The following is a 22,414-nucleotide window of genomic DNA, read 5'->3' as shown; positions in this document are numbered from 1 at the left end:
GTTCAGTAAAATTAATATTTTTGGATCTGTAGATGATATATATTTCACGATGAATTTTGATTGGCATATATATTGCTACTTTTTAATGTCTTTGTGTTTTGTATATATATATATATATATATATATATATATATATATATATATATACTCTCCAGATTTTTTAAAATATGAAATATATGCATCTTATTATTCACTCCCTACATTTATTCATGTTCATGTATGTGGATTTATAGTAAACTTTTCACAAGATTATTCTCAGAAGTATTCATTCACCTGAAATACATATTTTTTTTCCTAGTTCTGAAAACTAACTTCAGTGACTGTTGCGTACAAATCCTAATATTTCTCCAGTAACTGATCCAGTTTAACATTAATGCAAGTAGATTCCTATGGGACATCATGTATATTTTGATGTTAGTTTTTATTCAACACTGGTTCATTACTATTTCTTCAATTTATGCACATCATAGTATATATATTTCATCCAGAAGTTAGTAAATTTGTACGCATTTGTTTCGCTTTCAATCACTTCCTGCTTCAGAACACATGTATTCCTCCATGTTTCTTGACTGGTCTTTTCATGAGACTTCTTCCCAAACACATTATTTTTGATTTCCATAATCACTTTTGAAGCAAAACTCACACACTCTTCATGATAAACCATAACCCTAATATTACTATTAGATGTATAACTCGTTGGAATGAATGTATGTATATCAATATAAGATTTCCTGTATTTTTTCAGATATCAATTCGATCCATTATTTAAGTTGGAACTAGTTATATTATTTATTCACAGTATGGTCTACTCATGAATTATCTCTATATTCATAGACACAGAGTACACCTATTTGTACACCCAATACTAATTTTATGTCTTCAAAATATTGCTGCAAGAAATGGTGGAAGAAATACTCATGTCTCCTGATCTATATATTCATTTTATCAAAGTAATATTTTGGACACAAAAAGCAAAGGTCATACTTATGATTGTACCAATGTAAAAGTCATTCTAGCATTGGAGGAAGAGACAACCAAGAGACTGTCTCATGCAACAGCAAAGGGTTTATTCGGGGTCCAGAATGCTGGGGCTCAGACCTAATTTGAATAGAGCCTAGAGCCCTTAGAACATCTTAAGCAGAGCTTACATACTTAACTTGGAGAGGGAAGGGAAGGAAGTTTATTGGTGGTTCAGGGCGAATGGACGGTTTGTGTGCAACTGAGTGAGGGATTACATTCTGCAGTTTGGCATTTGGGGACAGCACATTCTGGGAACAAGATTACCAAACACTTCTCAAGATTTCAATAGTGTTTTGTTAAGAATACAGAAAAACAGGAAGTGACAAATACCTATTTTATTAATCTTTCATTCCCCACTTCTTCTTCTGGTTATGTTTAATCATAAAAGTGATCATTGAGGGGTGTCACATTTTATGTCTGCTAGTGGGGTATATTGTTGTCTGATTACCAAAATTTAACTTGTCCAATTTGAGCTTGAAGAAATGCAACTACACGGTGGAGCAAACAGGGTCTAGAGTTAGCAATAATATGATGATTATTAATGGACCGGCCAAAGCTGATAAAAGCGTAGTTTACCAGGGGGACTGTGTGAACGAAGACTGTAACCACCCTTTTGGGGCCTCTCTCTCTCGTTGATGCGCTTTAAGGTGTCTTCTCAATTTACTCATAGATAATTTTACAACCAGTATGATCGGAATAAAAACAACATTCTTCCCTCAATACAGCACAATGGCCCCCTTTTCTCATGAAGAGGAGGTCCAACCCTCGCCTTTTCTGTAAAACAACTTCAGAGAGAGATTTTAAAGATTCCTGTAAGGCTGTGATGGAGGTTTAATATCTTAAAGCTTTGTTCTACTGCTGCTTCTAATTGGGTCATTTGTTGTGTTCCATGGACTACGGCAGTGGTTCCTTTGCCCAGCCCTGCAGCAACTTCTATTCCTAATAGGATGGCTAAAGTGAGGAATACAGATTCCCGGCAGAACCGGGTTGTATGCCCCCCGCTATTTGATCTTAATGAACCTGCATCATGATAGAGCACTCTGGGAAACATCTGCACCATTACATAATTAATTGCACCAGTTGACAATTTTATGAAAACATAAACAATGTTTAAGTATATAGAATAATACTCTTGTTGGTATGGACAGGGCAAGGCACCTAAGATAGCACCGAAAACAGAGAAACAGTCCTATTTGGTTGCAACCGGATATAGAGGGCATTGCTTCTGTTGTAATCAATTAATCCCTTGAACCCCAAGTTTAGGTAGTTTTAGAATTTTGTCCCCAATATGTAATGGAAGGGGCTCAGAAGTTCACAGTCTGCAGAAGTCCACAAAAAGCAGTTTTTGTTTCTTTTTTTTTTTTCCTCTGTTCTGGGCAAGTTAACTTTTTAAGGACACCTAGGAGAGGGAGAGCTTTTTTCTTCTCTTTTTTGTTTTCTCCCTGCCAGCTGTTACCATGGGGACCAGTTGGTAACTTCTTTATCTTACAAATGTAGCCATCCCTGTGAAGCCCCAGCTCAAGGCCAGAGGCCTTGTTCACATATTTTGTGAAAAATTAGTAAGGGGATGTCTAGCTTAGGAGTGCTGATTTTTCCAGCCAGTTGCCAAGTAGAACAGGCAACACGAAAAGAGGAAGTTTGTCTACATTGAACTCTTTTATAGGGACTCTTTTGCTGAAAGTCCTAAAGTCAGCCTTGGTGAAGAATTTTGGAGAAGGTCAGTTAATACTTTTTTTGTGGGCCTTTTACAGAGGGGAAAGATGGGGAAGGCGGGGGAGAGAGCAGCTACATGGATCTGTGTATGAGAAAGGAGAGATGTAAAAGAATAATGAGAAAGGGGTTTGAGATTTTCCTAGCAACAAAATCGTGAGCAGTAGAACAGGTAGAGCAGAGGGGAAGACGGGAGTGAGTATCCCAAAAAGTCTCTGAGGGACTTTAAATTCTTAGTAACCTGTTTTCAGTGATGACAAAGCAACTTTAAAAGCCATTTTTATTACATCTTGGATAGGGTTCTGAGGGCTCTCCTCAGCTGGTTTGAGCTTTGGTATAGCTGGTAAGAGAACCTGGTGGGACCCGGTGCGGGAACTGACAGAAGAAGAGAGGAGTGAGTTGGTGGAGGGGTGCCTCACTACCTGCTACCTCAGCAAGGGGGCAATTGTCTGAGAACCGAGGTTTGGGTTTTGATCTAGAAATTGGAGGGGAGAAATCAGGTTGCTGAGGTGGGAGTGACAGCAGAGATTCTGGAGCAGAAGGCAGAGGGTGAGGATCTATTGGAGAAGCATAGTTCAGGATGTGAGAGAAGGAGGGAATTGGCCTGCCCATATGGGAATCTCCTTTCACCCTTTTGAGCACTTGCAGAAGTTAAAAAGGTCACACAGAATTTGAGGATCTAGAGACCCATCTGGGGGCCATCAGTTTTGATTGTCTAATTGGTAATATGGTCAATGCTGTGTACTGAATTTGATGAGGAGTTTGGATTCCACCAGGCAGCCCCTGTATGCTCACATCCCCATGACTTACAGAAGAAGTCGGCTTTTGCCCCACACAGCCATGGCTGTTTGTGGTTTTGATAGTCCGCCGGGAAAACATAGTAATCTAGGCTAGCCAACCTGCATCTGGCTCGTGTGTCCCTACATCCATAATGTTTGTTTCCATTATCTATGGTACAGAAGGCATTTAACGGAATTTTAGTGGGATCCTCTTCTTCAGGGATATCCCAATAGGAACGACCTATAACCAGCTGACAAATATCTGGGTGGAGAGATGGCCACCAGGTCCCTAAGGGGGCTGTATGCGAGATAGATCATACTTCTTCTCTAGTAGGATTTGTGATTAGCCATCGCTGCTGTACGGGCTGATGAGCATTAGGACTACTTGTGGCCAAGGGGAGAATCTATAGCCTTATCCACCTGGTGAATACACCATTTGAAAGGGTTACCACTCTTTTCCAGTATCCAGCCAGAGTCTGGAGAGGGCGCAGGCTTGAGATGAGAGGCATGGATCCAGCAAGTGATTCCGTCTACATATACCACTGTAGGTGTTATAAGTAGCACCTGGTATGGTCCTTTTCAGCCGGGTTCCAGGGATGACACCTGATGTCGTCTTATGTAGACGAAGTCTCTTACTTGATATCCATGTGGAGTCCCCACGTCCCCAGGGTGGTAGGCAGTGGCCAGCTGTTTCCACAGGTATCGCTGAGTTCTTTCAAGAGCTTTTAGTCTGTCAAGCAAGTATTTCTTGCATGAAACAGTGCATAAGGCAGGAACATACTCTAATCTTTTATGCCGGTCTCTAAGCTTAATTTCGTTTAGGTCTCTTTAATGGTTCTATTTATTTTTTTTTCCTGTCCTGAGCTCTGGGGTCTATATGCACAATGTAACTTCCAATTAATCCCCAGGGTCCTGGCTAAGCTCTGACTCACCTGGGCCATGAACACCGTTCAATTAACAGACCCTATTACCTTAGGCAGGCCGTGTCTTAGAAAAATATCTTTCAGGATGTACTTGACCACCGTTTCAGCGGTTGTTTTTTTTTTTCTTTTTTCTTTTTTTTTGTGAGAAAGGATTCAATCCATCCTGAAATTGTATTTACAAAGACTAAGAGATATTTAAGTCCATACCTTGCTGGCTTAATTTCAGTGAAGTCCACTTTCCAGAATTGTCCTGGTCTGGTTCCTCGTAGGTGCTTTCCTGCAGGAAGCTTGGAAGTGTAAGCATTAACCAATTGACAGAACCGACAGGCTTTTGTGAGTTATTTCCTTTCACTGTGAGTGAGTTAGTCGAAATCTCTGTTCCTGAAACTGAATGCCTGCAGTTTCTTTGAACCAAGGTGAGTAAGTTCATGTACATTTTTAATGTAGTGTAGGGCTTTCTGAAATTGCAGGCTGGGCTCAGTGAAGTTGAGGAGTTCAGTGTCAGTGTTTTAAATGTTATAAAAAGCTTGCTGGTGCTAAAGGGTCCATTGGAATTGGGCATCCTCATTTAACAGAGGGTATAAAGGAGCCGCAAAGAACACAAACCCAGGTATCCATAACGTGCAAAAGCCAGCAGTCCCAAGAAACTCTCTGTGTTGTCCCCTGTTAGATGGCAGTGGTATCTGCACAACAGTTTGTTTTCTGGGCTCAGTGAGCCATCATTTACCGCCCCTAATGGAATACCCCAGGAAGATTACTTCTTGCTGGCAAATTTGGGCCTTTTTGGCCGAAGCTCTATACCCGAGTTCAGCAATTTCAGATAATTGTGCTTGGGTCCCAGACTCACAGTTTTACTTGGTGTTGGCAGCCAGTAGCAGGACATCCACATATTGAAGCAGAGTGACTTTGGGGTGCGTAGTTCTGAAGTTGTTGATATTTCTGTGGAGGGCTGAATCAAAGAGAGTGGGGGAATTTTTGAACCCCTGTGGGTGTTTAGTCCAAGTTAGTTGACCAGACGTTCCAGTTTCTGGGTCTACCCAGTCGAAAGCAAACAGAAACTGACTATCTTTATGCAGAGTCAAGCAAAAGAAAGCATCTTTTAATTCCAGAAGAGTATACCATTTTCACTCAGCTACAGCAAACGGTTTATTGGGGGTCCAGCATGCTGGGGCTAAGAGCTCACATGAAAAGAGTAGAGAGCCCTGAGAACAGCTTAAAGAGAGCTTATATACTTTTCTTGGAGAGGGCATGGAGGGAAATTTTTGATGGGTCAGGGCGAGTGGGTGGTTTGCATGCAACCAGGTGAGGGAGTACATTCTGCAGTTTGGCAGTTGGGGACAGCACATTCTGGGAACAAAATTAGCAAACAGTTCTCAAGATTTCAACAGTGTTTTGTTAAGCATACAGAAAAACAGGAAGTGACAAGTACCTATTGTATTAACCTTTCACCAAAGCAAAATGCAAAGTGAGCATGGAATACTAAAATCAACCATGTCCAGATTGCCTAATGCTCTGAAATGTCAATCCTATTGGTGTCTACATATTTGTTTCTTCCTAAGATTATACATTCAACTTCAACCATGTTGAAAATGTCTAATCCTATCACTCACCTTATACTTTGCCTGATTTTCTAATGTCTCTATTGATATCTTTTTCCTACATATTTTCTCCAGTTCATCATTGTGAATGACTTTTCACATGTGCTAATATTTACATTCACTCTCTAAACGAAACAATATTGCTAATGAACTTTTGGTCCGATTCCTATACTCACCCTTTTTACTAAACCTACCGACTATCTTTCTAATCCTTATGGACTATTCATTTTTGACTGGATGTTCTCTTCTACATTCAATCATCCAAGGTACAAGGTCTTATGCCATTGCATATCGATTTATCTGAGATATCTGTGCAGAACATAATTCAAAGCTAAGTATCCCACTAAAGGGCCCAATGCCCTTCAGGGCTTCAAATCGTACCTAGATTTTCTGGTTTCATACTTATATTTCACGGATATATTCTTGTGAATATTGCAGGTTCCCAATACCATTATTCATTCCGCAGAATGATGCCTAACCCAAATAGAATATGTTATTAACCCTAACCATACACTGTTCTCTCAATCTAACTTTACAGAAGAGCATAGACAGAGTTGGTCTTACAATACAGGCATGTAGGTGATCTTCCAATTGCTGAGAACCTCAAAGGTTGATGCAGAAATGATCCCAGGAGAAGATGTAGGCAGATATAAAGGACCTGAGAGAGCAAAAGTCATCTTCCATTGCAAACAACCTGGTCAGGATGAAACGATGTGTCTGAATCAGCCTCTCTCTTCTTAATATAAAGAAGATGGACCAAACCAGCCCTGTGTGGAGAGCTTCTCCTCGGTCCCTATGGTTTATATACCATTCTAACTTGTGAAAGTGCCACAGGAAGTAGGGGCAGCCACTATCTCAAGGAACCCTTGGAAGCCACTGTTAGGACAAAGTGGTTGCCAAGGCAGTGACCTTATTCCGTTCCTGAAGGAATTGACCTAAGTCACATCTTTGGTGATGGAACTCCCTGAACTTGTTATGCAGGAAGCCAGGCACACAGAGCCAGTCCAAGTCCCAGTCCCAGTTGGCTCACTTGTTTGGATTTACCAAGGACAGAGTCTGTCTTTCTTGATACCTAATGATTTGAGGATGGCCAAATGCAAGTAGAGCTCTGAAGACGGGCCTTTCCGGAGAAAGCAGGTAGTGGTCAGCCCAGGCTCCTGACAACTTCACAGAGTTGGACAAGGAGACCGGATCTGAGACAGGACAGGCCATTTCGGGGGAACATAGTATGGTCCACCAGTCAGAGGACACTCTGGAAAATCACAGACTCACTTGGGGGAAGGAGGGGCCTTTGTGAATGTGGGTGTGAGTTTGTGGATTTGTCTCATGTTCTCAGAATAGGTAGGAAAGTCAGTATGTTTGGTTAGGATTGGACTGTTTCTAGAAAGTCGTTTGACAAGGTGAGTGTTTCTATGTCTGTGTATCTCACTGTGTCCGTGCTTGAAAACATTAGAAATAAGAATTCTTCAATGGATGTGTCCTGTCTAGTAGAAAGCTTCCCAGCATTCATCTTGCCCATTTTAGGAATGGATTGCAGGTTTCATTATTGATGGGCAACACCTACTATCTTCCCAAGATCCTGTTTTCTTCCTGAATTCTGGACACTCTCCAGAATAGGCTCATGGTTTTGTGTCCAAGATATGTACGACCTCCAAGCTCTGTGACATGGCCATGTACTGGATAGCTGAAGGGAATGCGAGCATCTCAGAAAACTCAGATATCAGTGTGACCAGGAAAGTCTCAGTGGAGAAACCCTGCTTTGGGCCTTTTGCTAACCTATTTGCCTGTTGCCATGAATATCAGGAAGGTCTTTGCCTCAGGCCAGCCCTTTGTGAATCCTGAAGAAAACTGTTTTCAAATGGTAATGAATGGGCATCACCTGTGGCTCTTTGCTTAAATGCTTTGTAAAGGGATGTGTCTGAATCTGCCTCTTTGCCCTGTGTGAGGTAGTGGCTTAGATTCTCAGCACCAGTTGGATCTAAAGAAAAATCCAATGTGTGCATCCAAAACCAAAATGCAAAAAAGATCAGTCATGGTGTATGAAGTCTCTCACCTTCCTCTTTTAGGTTCCTGACCTCCATCAAGTGAGAATAGGGATCCTTTGGGACAAATGAGTTCTTTCAAGCCCTGCAGAGATGATTGGGTTTTCTCATGACTCCAAATCACATGAAGAAACTATACCTGACAGTCAGTAGGCCTCAAATTGGAGAAGCAGAGCAGTATTAACGGCAGACCTATGTGATCAATCCTGGTTCACAGAAAGGGTGTCCAGGCTACACTGTGGTTAGGCAAATGAAGGGAAAGAGACCTTATTTTGGAAACTCTCTTAGGCTGTGACATTAATGGAAACATCCAGCCAGAGGTTATGATGAATGTATATATGGAAGAAGATGAGGGCCTTGGGGGAGTGTTTTGGTTTTAATTGTGGTCATTTGTGTGGAGTTTGGAAGAGATGACTGGGTCCACCTGGGCTTGAACTCTGATGTGATTCCCCTCAGAGACTGAGTTCTGTAACTGACCTCAGAGAAGTAATTGCTTTGGAATGGGATATGTCTTAATCAGCCTCTTGGCCCTGTGTGAGGCTGTGGCTTTGATTACCAGCACCGTAAGGATCTAAAAAAAGATCCCATGTCTGCGTCCAAAACCAAAATGACCAAAATTGCAGTCATTGTTGATGAAGTCTCTCGCCTTCCTTTGTAAGGTTCTGAAAAAATAAAAGAAATTGAAATTGAAACGTAAAGAACCAGGTTCTGTAAAGTATCCAGGCTGCACTCAGAGCCTGAAATTCCTGTGGCAGTTAAGACAATTCCTGGAACTGCCCTTTAGATGTATGTTGAAATCTTCCCTGACCACCTAGTTACTTAACAACCTCTTCTCAAAAACCGTGCAGCTCAGCACATATACATCTCAGGGCTTCAACCAATCATTTTAAATGTATACCCCTTCTCAGGGCTAACCAATAACACCCTGCCTGAACTATTCTCACCAATGAATGTGCAAATCATGTTTTAGAGTTGTTATTTGATTTTCCCACGGTATACGGTGATTTGCTAAAGGAAGCTATGATGTATGTTAAGTCCCTGCCCTCTCTAAAGAATGTATATAAAATCTGCTCATGTTGTTCTCGGGGCTCTTTGTTCCTTGCTCCTCTGAAGTGAGCTCTGAGCCCCAGCATGCTGGACCCCCAATAAACCCTTTGCTGTTTCATGAGAAATTCTCTTGGTGGTCTTTTCCTCCGACGTTCGGCCCACCTTTTCATCTGGAGGCCCTAGCTGAGAAATCCAGCAGTGACGAAAAAAAGACCCCAACGGACTCCTTTCAGAGTAAGTAAGGTGCCTCTTTCTGGTTTCAGGTTTCAGGTTAGGGCTTGGCAAAATGGCTGTCGGTGAAGAACATTAGCTCTCTGCGACGGTGGCTGACAGATGTGTCACAGAGCCACAGGCCACGTCCCTGGGGGAAACTCCAGAGGACTCGGGAAATAGAGGATTAGTAGTTTCCTCAACTCGGTTATTTTTTGCTTCACGATTCGGTTTTCCAGCCCATCAGGTTTTGCTGGCTACTCTGTTTTGTTCATTGTCAGGAACTCATGTTGAGTTTACTGTCTGTCTTTATTGTCTAACCCATCATGTTTTGCCAGTTACTCAGTTCTAATCTTTGTCTTGGACTCATGTTAAACGTTTACTGTTTGTCTTTGTCTGTGTCATGTTTGTGTATTCACTGTCCCTGTTTGAGTAACTCCCATTATGGGACATTATGGGACAAAGCACTTCCATGCCTCTGTCCCTTAACCTTGATCATTGGACTGATGTCCGCTCAAGTACCAAGAATCTTTCTTTTTCAGTAAAATGCCAGACCTGGCAGACTCTCTGTGCTTCAGAATGGCCCATCCTAGGAGTCGGATGGCCCCCAGAAGAATCCTTCCACTTCCCTCTAATCCGAAAAGTCAGAGATATTGTCTTTCACCGGGGCCACGTGGCCACCCAGATCAACAGCCATATACCCCTTGCCCCACGATCCTATCATTCCAAAATTCTGCTCCTCCCCCTCTTCCCTCCATTCTGAGTCACAAGACTGGACACTCCTCTCTCTTCTTATCCTCTACCCTCGCTCCCCAACCCACAACATGTTCCAGATGATCCTCCCGCCGCTGACTCAGCCTCTCCGCCGCTAGAGGCAATTGGGCCAGACCCAAGCCCTCCAGGGGACTTCCCCGCAGCAGCAGCAGCCCCTGCTCCCCTGAAGGAAGCTGGGCCACCTAAAAAAAACCCGCAGGAGATGGATAATAGAAAACTCGGAAGCCCCTGTGATGCTCCCTCTCCATCCCTGCAGGCCCATGAACCGACCCAACTGGGACCCCAACACCTTTAAATGTAGGTAGCATCTGTCCACTTATCGCCGTTCTCTAATAGTGGGTCTCTGAGCGGCCGCCAGAGGGCCGACTAATTTGTCCAAGGTAAGAGAGATTATCCAAGGGCCTAATGAGTCTCCTTCTATGTTTCTGGAGAGAATTATGGAAGCCTATAGGAAATATACTCCTTTTGATCCTCAGGCAGAAGACCAAAAGGCATCTATTGCAATGGCCTTTATCGAGCAGACTGCCCTAGATATTAAGAGAAAGTTACAACGTCTAGATGGATCATAAGATATGACCTTAAGAGATTTAGTCAGAGAAGCTGAGAAAGCATATTATAAGAGAGAAACTGAGGAGGAAAGGGAATAGAGGAGAGAGAGAAAGAAAGGGAACAAAAGAAGGAGGAAAGATGCAAATGGCAGAGTAAAGCATTTCCTAAGGTTCGGGTCACAGCAGCAAATAGGCCAGAAGTTAAAAAGCAGGGATACATAAAGTGTTACCTGGGCCCACGCCAAAGGCTGCCCCTGGCCTCAAATCAATGTGCCCACTGTAATAAAAAAGAACACTGGGCCAAAGAGTGCCCCCAAAAGAAGCAGCCACGCCACCCCGCCATGCTGACTCTAGAAGAGGACTAGAAAATTCGGGGCTCAGATCCCCTTCCCCAGCTAATAGTAACATTTGAAGTTGAGGGGAACACAGTGAACTTTGAAGTGATTACAGGAGCAGTATACTCAGCCCTTAAGACTTCACTGGCCCCCCTGTCAATTAAATGGTCCCTAGTTCAAGGGGCTAATGGCAGTAGATATCGGGCTTGGACAACTAAGATGAACATGGACCTCGGAAAGGGAAAAGTCCACCATTGTTTCCTAGTAATTCCAGAATGCCCGGCCCCATTGATGGGCAGGAATCTGCTTACCAAACTCCGGACTAGAATAACCTTTAAACCTAATGGTCCCCAAGTGGAGGTTCTATAGCGTTCAGTATAAACTCCCATAGTCACATCTTTGACTATGTCCGTAGAAGATGAACATCAACTCTTTGCGCCCCATAGGACTAATCAAACAGGCAAACTACCCCATAAATGGATAAAAGATTATCCTAATGCCTGGGCAGAAACTGCTGGGTTAGGTCTAGCCATCAACAACCTCCAATAGTAGTAGAATTAAAAGCCTCTTCGTCTCCAATTAGTGTTAAACAATATCCTCTAAGCAAAGAAGCTAAGGATGAGATAAGGCCCCATATTCATAAATACCTGGCTCTTGGGGTCCTAAGGCCCTGTCAATCAGCCTGGAACACCCCCCGGTACCAGTAAGAAAGCCAGGAACTGGGGACTACCGTCCTGTTCAAGACCTAAGAGAGATCAACAACAGAGTGCAGGACATTCACCCCACAGTACCCAATCCATATAATTTGCTTAGCACTCTGAATCCGTAGCGGAAATTGTACACTGTGCTGGACTTAAAAGATGCTTACTTCTGCTCGCCTCTACATAAGTACTGTCAGTTGCTGTTAGCTTTAGAGTGGATAGACCCAGAACCTGGAACATCTGGCCAACTAACCTGGACTAGACTCCCACAGGGGTTCAAAAAATCCCCCACTCTCTTTGATGAAGCCCTCCACAGAGACATCAATGACTTCAAAACTGCACACCCCGAAGTCACCCTACTCCAATAGTGGATGATCTTCTACTGGCAGCCGACACCAAGGAGACCTATGAGTCTGGGACCCAAGCACTATTATTCGAGCTTGCTCGGCTTGGATATAAGGCTTCTGCCAAAAGGCCCAAATTTGTCAGCAAGAAGTAATCTTCCTGGGTTATTCTCTCAGGGGTGGCAAACGATGGCTCCCTGAGCCCAGAAAAAAAAACTGTTGTGCAGATACTGCCCCAATCTAATAAGAGAAAACTCAGAGAGTTCCTTGGGACTGCCAGCTTTTGCAGGTTATGGACTCCTGGGTTAACATCTTTGGCTGCCCCTTTATACCCGCTGATAAAGGGGGATGCCCACTTCCAATGGACCCCTGAGCACCAACAAGCTTTTGATAATGTCAAAAAAAGATGCTGCTATCTGCTCCGGCCTTAGCACTCTCAGATGTAGAAAACCCTTCACTCTCTACATCGAGGAAAAGAAAGGAATAGCACGGGGAGTGCTCACTCAGTCTTTTGGACCTTGGAAAAAGCTGGTAGCGTATTTATCCAAAAAACTGGATCCAGTGGCTAGCGGGTGGCCCCATTGCTTAAGTGCTATAGCAGCGGCAGCCCTTCTAATAAAAGATGCTCATTAATTAACGTTGGGACAGAAGCTAACCATTATATCCCCCCATGCCCTGGAGAGCATGATCTGTTAGCCTCCAGAGAGGTGGCTATCAAACTCCAGAATAAACCACTACCAGAGCCTCTTGCTTGACAAAGACAGAATAACGCTGGGACCCCCTGCTCCACTCAACCCAGCTACACTGCTGCCAGAAGAATCATCAGGACCCGTCACTCATGAGTGTCAACACATACTGGCAAGGAAACCAGTATACAACAAGACTTGAAGGATCAGCCACTGCCTCGCCCTGAAGTCGTATGGTTTACGGATGGCAGCAGCTTCCTCCAAGATGGTAAGCAGCGGGCTGGAGCAGCAGCAGTTAGCAAAACTAATTTCATCTGATACTCGGGTCTCCCAGAAGGGACATCAGTCCAAAAAGAAGAACTGATTGCCCTTATGAAAGCATTGGAACTAGCAACAGGCAAAAGGGCCACCATATAAACTGTTAGCCACTATGCATTTGCCACTGTTCATATGCACGGGACTATTTACCAACAATGGGGGCTATTAACCTCTGCCGGGAAAGAAATAAAGAATAAAGATGAGATCCTCCACCTTCGCTCAGCAGTGCAGGGCCATAAGGAACTAGCTATAGTGCACTGTCCAGGGCACCAGAAGAGAAACAATCCCGTGGCAGTTGGAAACAGAAGGGCAGATGAGGAAGCTTAATTGGCAGCCCTAAACGGAGTGACTCTGTTAACTTTTTTCACACCGGGGGGAACAAAAATCAGGAGACTTGGCCGCCCCGGAACATTCAGGCAACTTATCATCTGAGGAGACAGATACAGAACTCTGGGACCCTACAGAGCCAAGTTTACAATTTCAAAAAGCCCACCTTAATCTCAAAGATGTACACCAGCTCAACCACTTAGGCTCAAAGAAGTTATAAGCACTCTTAAAGGACCGAATAAAGGACTTATTATTGACTGACTCACAAAGGAAAAAAATAGCTGAGCTGGTGACTAGAGCTTTTCAAGTCTTCCAATTAGTTAATACTTTCCCATCCAAGAGTCCTGCAGGGATGCGCATACGAGGAACCAGACCAGGACAATTCTGGGAAGTGGGCTTTACTGAAATTAAGCCAGCAAGGTATGGACTTAAATATCTCCTAGTCTTTGTAGATACTTTTTCAGGATGGGTCGAAGCCTTCCACATGAAGAAAGAGACAGCTCAGATGGTGGTCAAAAAGATCCTAGAAGACAGTTTTCCAAGGTTCGGTCTGCCTAAGGTAATAGGGTCTGATAACGGACCGGCATCCATGGCCAAGGTAAGTCAGGGATTTTCCAGGACCCTGGGGATTAATTGGAAGTTATATTGTGCTTATAGACCCCAGAGCTCAGGACATATAGAAACGATGAATAGAACCATCAAAGAGACTTAACAAAATTAATCTTGGAGACCGGCATAAAAAATTGGACTATGCTCCTACCTCATGCACTTTTTCGTTCAAGAAATACCCCTCCGCCTCTTTGTGTAACCTCACCCCTTATGAAATTCTCTACGGTGCCCCTCCTCCATTAAGGGACCTAACCCCAACTCTGAGATTAATGATTCCTTCAACACCCCCTTGCTAGACAGACTTAAAGCTCTTGAACAAACCCAGCACCCAGCGATACCTGTGAAAACAGTTGGCCACTGCTTATCATCCTGGAGACGAGGGAACTCCACATTGATATCAAGTGGGAGACTTCGTCTACATGAGAGAGTGTCAGGTGTCATCCCTTGGAACCCTGCTGGAAAGGACCATACCAGGTGCTGCTTATAACACCTACAGTGGTGAAAGTGGATGGGATCACTTCCTGGATCCATACCTCCCATCTCAATCCTGCGCCCTCTCCAGACTCTGGCTGGAAACTGGAACAGACTGGTAACCCTCTCAAGTTGCATGTCCGTGGTGTGGGTAGGACTATGGATTCTTCCCCTGACCACCAGCAGTCCTAATCCCCATCAGCCTGTTCAGCAACAATGGCAAGTTTTATAAATCCTACTGGGCAAGTAGTGTGGTCTATTTCACATACAGCCCCCTTATGGACTTGGTGGCCATCTCTCCACCCGGATATTTGTCAGCTTGCCATAGGCCTCTCTGACTGGGATCTCCCTGACATAGTGGACCCCACACAGATGCCACTCAAACCCAAACCAGGGCAACATAGACCAACTTACCCCATGAATTATTGATGTCATCTCCCCCAGCTCAGGTGTAAACTAGCCAGTCTTGTGTATTAAGTGTGCCCAGCTGATTTCTGAAGTCACAAACAGGCCCAAACCTGTGGAGGACCCAGTGACTTTTATTGTAGATCTTGGGGTTGTGAACACACGGGACCTACATTGTGAAACGCAAACTCCCCAGACAGTATGATTTGGGTAGGATGAAATGACATCTGGACTGATCCCAATAAATGTGCCGCTATCCAAGTGGTGTCAAAAACTTGCTGTGGAAAAAATAGTCTATGTTACCCCCTCAATATAACTTTCACTTCCAAAGGAAGGGGCTACCTCAGAACAACATGGCCTATGGGAAATACTTGGGGAATGCGATTCTATATTAATGGCCCTGGTTATGACTTTGGTCTCTGGTTCACCATCCGGCTTAAAAAGGAAGAAAATCCCACAGCAATAGGGCCCAATCCCCTCAAGTCAGGAATTAAGCCTCCTCAACCTCCCATGCCTAGATCTACCAAAACCCCTCTACCATATCATACTTCGCAGTTTCCATCTTTGCCTACTTCCCCAGTCCAGAGTACAGCTGACTCCTCCCCCTGGGAACTAATTAAAGGAACCTTTATGGTACTGAACTCCACACAGTCAGAACTCCTTGCATTTCAGCCCAGGTATTTGACAGCTCTGTACATTATTGTATAATGGTGCAGATACTCCCCAGGGTGCTCTATCATGATGCAAATCCTTTGAAGGTCTACTAGGGGGACAACCAACCCGATTTTGCCGGGAGCCAGTGTCCCTTACTCTAGCCATCCTATTGGGGCTAGGAGCTGCTGCAGGAGTGGGTACAGGAACAGCTGATATGATCCATGGGTCACCACAAATGGCCTGATTAGAAACAGCAATAAATCAAGACTTGAAGACGTTAGAGACCCCCATCATACTTTTGCAGGAATCCTTAACCTCTCTCTCTAAAGTTGTTTTACAGAACAGTCGAGGATTAGACCTCCATTTCATGAGGGAGGGGGGCCTCTGTGCTGTACTGAGAGAAAAATGCTGTTTTTATGCTGACCATACTGGAGTTGTAAAATAATCCATGAGTAAATTGAGAAAATTCCTTGTAGAGCACCAGAGAGAAAGGGAGATTCAACAAGTGTGGTTTGAGTCATGATATACCCAGTCCCCCTGGTTAACTACACTCCTATCAGCCTTAGCTGGACCCCTGATCATGCTTATGGTGTTGATAACTGAGGGACCTCGTTTGCTTAACTACATAGTTTTCTTTCTCCAGGCTCAGATTGGGCAGGTAAAACTCATGGTAATCAGACAGAAATACACTTCACTGGCAGAAATAGAATGTGAGACCCCACAATAATTATTATTCATTACTTTTAAGATTAAAAGTAGGCAGAAAAAGGAGTGAGAAATGAAAGAACTAATGAAATTGAAATTGAAACGTAAAGAAACAGGTTTTGTAAAGTTTACAAGCTGTGCTCAGAACCTGAAATTCCTGTGTCAGTGAAGACAATTCCCGGAACTGCCCGTTAGATGTGTTGAAATCTTCCCTGACCACTTAGTTACTTAACAACCCCTTCCCAGAAACCGTGCATGTCAGCACGTATACATCTCAGGGCTTCAACCAATCAGTTTAAATGTATACCCCTTCTCAGGGCTGACCAATCACCCCCTGCCCGAACTGTTCCCGCACATGAATGTGCTAATCATGTTTTACAGTTGTTATTTGATTTTCCCACAGTATATGATTGTCGCGACCCCTTGCCCGCAAGGAAGACGCAACTCAGAAATCTTCTTTCAGCAGTTTATTCAGGCCTTGATTAAAGTATCTTCTAGTGACCCCCCTCCTCCCGAGCGCCCAAGCACAGTCTAATAAAGCCTCCCACGTACCAATCTTAAGCCGCCACGTGGATCTTTCTCATAGGGTAGCAAGGGATAGCGTGCCAACTCTCCATAAAAGGAGTTGCTTACTACAGGCCACAGTGGAAGCCGGCGCCATCTTCTAATGGCGGCCACAATCTACAACAATGGCTTACCACAGTTCCCCCTTCTATTTTATAAAACAATGCAGGAGAAAGTAGAGGTCCTATCCCACTGTGCAGAAGCGGCTGCAATGTATGGTTCAGTCCTAAGGAGGCGCCTTCCCCAGACCTGACCCCATATCAGCCGACGCCTTTTTTCGTAGGGCGGGGGCGTGCACGTCAAACCCGCATGCAATAGGACATGCTTTCCTTGAGGTCCGTTGAGGGATCACTCAAGTGCAGTGCTTTGCCTCGCATCCGGCATCTTGACGACGGCGAGAAGTAGGGCAACACAGGTAGCCTGGTAACAATAACAAATTTTTAGTTGGCAACACAATCCCTAAGCCCCAGAGGAAAGTAAAGAGTCTGTAGCCGAGAAGAAAGACCAGTCCTAAAACCCATCTGCGTGCAATGGTAACAAGACCTGCAGAGTGCAAGGGCTATTCAGTACTGGGGGAGAATAAGAAAGAGGACATGCCAATCCCAGTGCACTGTGAAATTAAATTGGGGTGCAATGGCCATGCCCAGAAAATCACTGTTTAAGATGCGCAAGCCAGATTTGCAGAGACATGCCATTTTCCAAGGCCGCAAGAGCCTATACAATCATAGCCTTCTCCTGTGTATGGCAAGTTTTAAGGCAACAGAGAAGCCACAAACAAAGTATAATACCGAAGCAACACATTGCCCCCAAAATGCCCACTCCCACCCACTCCTTAAAGAAGGAAAAGGCAGAAGATAGCCAACTGGTGAATTGACCCAAAGTCACTGGTTCGACACGGGTACTATTCAAAACAGCAATTTGAGTTAGTTGAGATTGGAGTAAGTTTTCTGCTTCCATGGACCAGGTTCCGGATAAATATTTCCCGATGATGTGGGAGGCATTCCTGGAATCATTAAATCTGACAGAGGTTATACATAAATGTGCACATTGATCAACACAACCTAAATATACTAGATCAGACAATTTCTCAACTTGATCGTGAAGCAGATTTATCCTTTGATTAGCAGCCAGAATCCCAGATAAAATGTGTTGATTAATTCTACTTTGAGATTTACGTATGGTGGATGTTTGTTGAATAACCTCATTAAGAGTGGCAGCAGTTTGTACTTGGCTGGCCATGGCTACTCCAGCTGTAACTGCTGCAGCAGCAGATACGGCCACAGCTGTCACTATAACTGCCATAATACCAAAATCTTTACGGGCTCTAATCAGTTCAACAATAGGAAAAGATTCCGGATCCACAGTAACTGGGATCGGGACAAAGGTTGGAATTTTCATAATCACTGCCACAGTCCAAGAGCCATTCCAACACTCAGTTAAATAACAGGTAACATTAGAACAATTAAGCATCCCCTGTGATGTATCATTAGCCAAAAGAAACAGGAACGGAGATTGGAGACAGACTGCTGCAGAGGATAATGTAGCATTACTTAATTGTGAGTTATGTGAAATATTTCCAAGTCTCCTACCTCGATCCGAGTCTTGGATTCTACAAGAAACATTAAACAACCAGCTTTTGACTCCTCGTAATTGAGCCAAAGTGGAGATATCAGCTGTGGCTCCCTTTTCATTGGAAATTAACCATTGAAACCAAGACCAACCTGTTCCTATAGAGGAATTACAGTTGGAAGAATTATATAAGTATCTTTTATGAGAGGGGGAAAGAGAGAAACCCTTAGAGACCTGATGTTTCTCCCAAGAGTGATCTTGACAAGGCGTGAATGTTCGGGGGGGTATCCTGTTTGTTGATTAGCAAACTTGCCTTGTCCCAAAAGCATATCCTTATCCTAGGCAGGGCGTCTCGCTGCATGATTTTGAGCAGCTTGCTCTACTGCACCCTCTAGCATAAATGCTCTCCAATCCAAAATTTCCCTGGGGAGACACAAGCGCAGACTAGATTAGCCCAATCTGAAGGAGTCATACAAAATCTAGCAAGTCCCTCCACCTGAGTAAGGGTGAAAGCGGCATCCACGCCATAAGTGCGGACAGATTCCGCCAAGGTTTTAATTATCTTAAAGTCTAAAGGCTGATGATATCTTCCCCTGTTATTGTCCTGAAATACAGGGTATGCAAGTCCCATATCTGTATTAACTGTCCTCCAAACTTGCGCATGATTAGATCTCCCGGAATTTTGGCTCCCCCCCACATACGGGGGTTGGGCAACCGACACCATATCTTTTTAGAGATATTCTACCTCCTCCTCCTCAGAGTGTTGTTGACCAATATTGGATCCCGTCCCCTTTTTACAGTAGGCCTGCGTGCCCTGTAACCCTTGTTTCTTTTTCTTCATTTTTATCTTGCGTAGTTGTTTTAGGAATATATCAAGGTCCTCAGAACTCTCTGAGCCGCTTGTGTTCTCAGGCGTTTTTAATTCAGCCAAGTCTGGGTAGAGCCTTCTCCTATTTTTAGTTTCAGGCTCTTTTGCCTTCTCACTACTCTTACTCCCAATGCTCTCTGCCACTTCACTATGTGATCCTTCAGACTTTTCCTCATGTAGTTGCTCAAGAACTGCTTGACCCTCACTCACAGCTTCCTGGCATTTACTATCTACTATACATCATCTAACTAACTTACAAAGTGGTATAACACCACCCTCTAAGGTACCTTGTTCACGAGCGAAATCTAGATCTTTCCCTAATTTGTCCCAGCTAGGTATAGTAAGGCTGCCCGAAAACGCAAACCACGGTGCAGCAATATCTGTCTTCTGTAAAAATCTCTGTAAAGTACTACGTTTCACTTCTAGTCCCTTGGAACGTAACAGGCCATGTAGGACCAGGAGAAGCGGACTTGAAGATGTGGCACCCATGACACAACAAAAGACACACAAAAAACAAAAGTGAAAGTACACAGTGCAGCTGCAATAAAATGTAACGCTCTCTCTTGCTTTACAGAGGAGCTGCCCCGCTTTGATCGCGGATCCCACTTACCTGGGGCTACTCTCCGCTTTGATCGTGGATCCCACTTACCTGGGACTAACCGGTGCACCACACCTGACTACTGAAAGTTCTGGTTCCCGAGTCTCGGCACCACTTGTCGCGACCCCTTGCCCGCAAGGAAGACGCAACTCAGAAATCTTCTTTCAGCAGTTTATTCAGGCCTTGATTAAAGTATCTTCTAGTGACCCCCCTCCTCCCGAGCGCCCAAGCACAGTATAATAAAGCCTCCCACATACCAATCTTAAGCCGCCACGTGGACCTTTCTCATAGGGTAACAAGGGATAGCGTGCCATCTCTCCATAAAAGGAGTTGTTTACTACAGGCCACAGTGGAAGCCGGCGCCATCTTCTAATGGCGGCCACAATCTACAACAATGGCTTACCACATATGTTGATTTGCTAAAGGAGGCTATGATGTATATAAAGTCCCTGCACTCTCTAAAGATTGTATATAATATCTTCTCAAGTTGTTCTCGGGGCTCTTTGTTCTTTGCTCCTCTGAAGTGAGCTTTGAGCCCCAGCATGCTGGACCCCAATAAACCATTTGCTGTGGCATGAGACAATAGGTGCTTGGGTTTTCTCATGTCTCCAAATCATATAAAGAATCTATACCTGACAGTCAGTAAGCCTCAAATTGGAGAAGCAGTGCAGTATTAGCGGCAGGGCTATTTGATCACTCCTGAATCAAAGGAAGGGTGTTCAGGCCACCCAATGCCCTTCTGGACTTCAAATATTACCTAGATTTCTGTTTTCATACTTATATTTCACCAGTATATTCTTGTAAATATCGCAGGTTCCCAATACCTTAATTCATCCCACAGAATGATTCCTAAACCAAATCGAAGCTGTTATTACCCTTAAACATGCAATATTTCCTCAATCTAACTTAACAGAAGAACAAGGATATTGTTGGTCTCACAATACAGGAATATAGGGGATCTTCCACCTGCTGAGAACCTCAAAGTTCCATGCAGAAATGATCCCTGAAGAAGATGTAGACACCTATGAAAGACCTGAGAGTGCAAAAGTCAACTTCCATGTAAAACAACCTGGTCAAAATGAAGGGATGTGTCTAAAAGCCTCTCTCTTCTTAATGTAGATTAAATCGACCAAACCAGGCCTGTGTGGAGAGCTGTTCCCGGGTGCCTATGGTTGATATACCATTCTATCTTGTGAAAGTGTCACAGGAAGTATGGGCAGCCTCCATCTCATGGAACCCTTGGAAGCAACTGTTAGGACAAAGTGGTTGCCAACGCAGTGACCTCATTCAGTTCGTGAAGGAAGTGACCTATCACACTTCCTTGGTGATGGAACTCTCTGAACTCGGGATCCAGGAAGCCAGGCACCCAGAGCCAGTCCCAGTCCCAGTTCCAGTGGTCTCACTTGTTTGGATTTACCAAGGACAGAGTCAGTCTTTCTTAGTACCTACTGAAGTGAGAATGGCCAAATGCCAGGAGAGCTCTGAAGAGGGGCCTTTTCTGAGAAAGCAGATAGTGGCTCAACCATGGCTCCTGACAACTTCACAGAGTTGGCAAAGAAGACCAGTTCTCAGATAGGACAGGCCATTTTGGTGGAACATAGTATGGCCCAAAAATCAGAGGAAACTCAGGATACTCACAGACATACTTGGGGGAAGGAGGTTCCATTGTGGGTGTCGGTGTGAGTTTGTGGTTTTGTCTCATGTTCTGAGAATAGGTAGGAAAGGCGGTTTGTTTGTTTGGACTGGAATGTTTCTAGAAAGTCGTTTGACAATGCGAGTGTTTCTATGTCTGTGTATCCCACTGAATCTGTTTTTGTAGACATTTGAAAAGTGAATGCATCAATGGTTGTGTCCTGTCTAGTAGAAAGCTTCCCCGCATTCATCTTGCCAAATTAAAGAATCAAGAGCTGCTTGCCTTATGGATGGGCAACACCTATTATCTTCCTAAGTTCCTCTTTTCTTCCTGAATACTGGCCACTCTCCAGAATACCCTCATGGTATTATTTCCAAGATATGTACCACCTCCAAGCTCTGTGACATGATCATGTACTGGATAGCTGAAGGGAATGAGAGCATCTCAGAAAACTCAGATATCAGTGCAACCACTAAAGTCTCAGTGGAGAAAAACTACTTTGGACTTTTGTTCTGTTGTCCTGAATGTCAGGAAGGTGTTTGCCTCAGGCCACCCCTGTGTGAAACCTGAAGAAATCAATTTTCAAATGGAAAAGGATGGGCGTCACCTTCGGCTCTTTGCTTAATTGCTTTGGAAATGGATGTGGCTGAATCAGCCTCTTTGCCCTGTGTGAGGCAGTGGCTTAGATTCTCAGCAACTGATGGATCTAAAGAAAGTTTCCAAGTGTGCATCCAAAACCAAAATGGCCAAAAGAGCCGTCATTGTAGATGAAGTCTCTCGCCTTCCTCTGTAAGCTTCCTGACCTCCATCAAGTGAGAATAGGGAACCGTTGGGTCAAACCATTTCTTCAAAGCTCGGCAGAGGCTAGCCAATAGGTGCTTGGGTTTTCTCAGGACACCAATTCACATAAAGAATCTATACCAGACAGTCAGTTGGCCTCAAACTGGAGAAGCAGAGCAGTATTAAAGAAGGGCTA

Source organism: Callospermophilus lateralis, unplaced genomic scaffold (assembly GCF_048772815.1).
Source record: "Callospermophilus lateralis isolate mCalLat2 unplaced genomic scaffold, mCalLat2.hap1 Scaffold_74, whole genome shotgun sequence".
Classification (NCBI taxonomy): domain Eukaryota; kingdom Metazoa; phylum Chordata; class Mammalia; order Rodentia; family Sciuridae; genus Callospermophilus; species Callospermophilus lateralis.
Note: the sequence above shows the minus strand (reverse complement) of the source record.